Raw genomic sequence first — 2,546 nt, forward strand, 5'->3', positions numbered from 1 at the left:
ACCATCATTGGAAGCTTCCAAAAGCAGAGGCTCACTTTTTCCTTGCCTAACACAGCCACGGCTTGTGGTCCCAAGAAGCGTCTGAAGCAAGTAGCAGCTCCAAAGCACTGGATGCTGGATAAATTGACCAGTATGTTTGCTCCTTGTCCATCCACCAGTCCCCACAGGTTGAGAGTGTCTTCCCCTCATCATTTTCCTAAGGAACAGACTTAAGTATGCCCTGAAAGGAGATGAAGTAAGGAAGATTTGCATTCAGTGGTTTATTAAAATTGATGGCAAGGTCTAAACTGATATAACCTACCCTGTTGGATTCATGGAGGTCATCAGCATTGACAAGACAGAAGAGAATTTCTGTCTGATCTATGACACCAAGAGTCTCTGCTGTACATCATATTACACCTGAGGAGGCCAAGTACAAGTTGTGCAAAGTGAGAAAAATCTTTCCGGGCACAAAAGGAATCCCTCATCTGGTGACTCATGATGGTCACACCATCTGCTACCCTGATCCCCTTATCAAGGTGAATGATACCATTTAGATTGATTTGGAGACTGGCAAGATTACTGATTTCATCAAATTCGACACTGGTCACCTGTGTATGGTGATTGGAGGTGCTAACCTGGGAAGAATTGGTGTGATCACCAACAGAGAGAGGCACCCTGGATCTTTTGACATTGTTCACATGAAAGATGCCAATGGCAACAGCTTTGCCACTTGACTTTCCAACATTTTTGTTATTGGCAAGGGCAACAAACTGGATTTCTCTTCCCTGAGGAAAGGGTATCCGCCTCACCATTGCTGAAGAAAGAGACAAAAGACTGCCAAACATAGCAGTGGGTGAAATGGTCCCAGGGTGACATGTTAGATCTTTGTACATAATTAAAAATAACATGGCACGATTAATAGCAAAAAAAAAAAATCAGAGTCTCATGCCATGCATGCATCTTGTACAGCCTGCAGAACCATGTGCCAAATAAACCTCTTTTCTTTCTTTTTTTTTTTTGAGACAGGGTCTCTGTTGCCCAGGCTGAAGTGCAATGGCGCTATCTTGGCTCACTGCAACCTCCACCTCCCAGGTTCAAGTGATTCTTCTGCCTCAGCCTCCCAAGTAGCTGGGATTACAGGCACCTGCCACCATGCCCAGCTAATTTTGTATTTTTAGTAGAGACGGGGTTTCACGATGTTGGCCGGGCTGATCGCGAGCTCATTACCTCAGGTGATCTGCCCGCCTCAGCCTTCCAAAGTGCTGGGATTACAGGTGTGAACCACAGCACCCAGCTTAAACCTCTTTTCCTTATAAATTGCCCAGCCTTGGGTATTCTTTTATAGCAATGCAAAACAGACTAAGACACCCAATAATCAGATTCTTATTTTAGAAAGATAAATTCAGTAGTGATTTGGAGAATGGATTAGAATGAGAAGACAGTGGGCAAGGAGATAAGTTAGACAATTTCTTTTCTTTCTTTTTTTTTTTTAAGATGGAATCTCACTCTGTAGCTTAGGCTGGAGTGCAGTGGCACAATCTCTGGTCACTAAAACCTCTGCCTCCCAGGTTCAAGCAATCCTTGTGTCTCAGCCTTCCGAGTAGCTGGAATTACAGGCATGCACCACCACACTCAGCTAATTTTTGTGTTTTTAGTAGAGATAGGGTTCTGCCATGTTGCCCAAGCTGGTCTCAAACTCCTTGACTCAAGTGACCCACCCTCAGCCTCCCAAAGTGCTGGGAGCCACCGGGTGAGCCACAGTGCCCAGTTGACAATTTCTGCATTAATCCACAGAACACATAAAAGCACTGTGGAAGTGGCAACGGGGAAGGTGAGAAGAGGATTATCAAAGACATTGCGATGATAGAATGGACAGGACTTGGTGAACTGAGTTGATGCAGGCAGAATCATGATATTGTGTGATTAAAGCCATCTTGTGTCATATAAGGTGAATATCATCAAGCTACTGATAACTGTAAATTCTAATAAGATGTATAACTCATTTCTAAAGGACAAATGGTGTTTATTCAGTCATTTGCTTAACAAATATTTATTGAATGTCTATGTGTAGGAGCTGGGAATGTAGGAATGAATAAAACGGGAAATAATGCCTGTCCTTATGAAGTTTACATTCTAGTGGGAGAGGTGACAAATAAGTATAATATGTGGTATATTACACATTAAGTGTTAAAGAGGAAGAATAAAGCAGGGAAAGGAAATGAAGTGCTGCAGAGGGAGGAGGTTTGGAGTTTAAGACATGGAGAACAGGGAAAGGCATCACTGAGGGTGTCAATGATGTTTCAGTAGAGACTGGACAGAGCTGTGCAGATACCTCAGGAAAACCCAATTTTATCTATTTATTTTACTGGAGTGCTGTAATCTGAATGTTTGTCTCCTATCAAAATTCATATGTTCAAATCCTGACCCCCAAGGTGATGATATTAAGAGGAAGGACCTTTGGGAGGTGATTAGGCAGAGACCTCATGAATGAGATTAGTGCCTTTATATAAGAGGCCTGGGGGAGCTCATTCACCTCATGTGAAGACAGAGCAAGAAGGCACCAT

At 43.0% G+C, this 2,546-nt stretch overlaps 1 pseudogene; it reads left to right on the plus strand.

The window, feature by feature from the left end:
* Window positions 1-879, plus strand: LOC100587970 (annotated as a pseudogene).
* The last annotated feature ends 1,667 nt before the right edge of the window (window positions 880-2,546 follow it).

Source organism: Nomascus leucogenys, chromosome 5, assembly GCF_006542625.1.
Source record: "Nomascus leucogenys isolate Asia chromosome 5, Asia_NLE_v1, whole genome shotgun sequence".
Lineage (NCBI taxonomy): Eukaryota > Metazoa > Chordata > Mammalia > Primates > Hylobatidae > Nomascus > Nomascus leucogenys.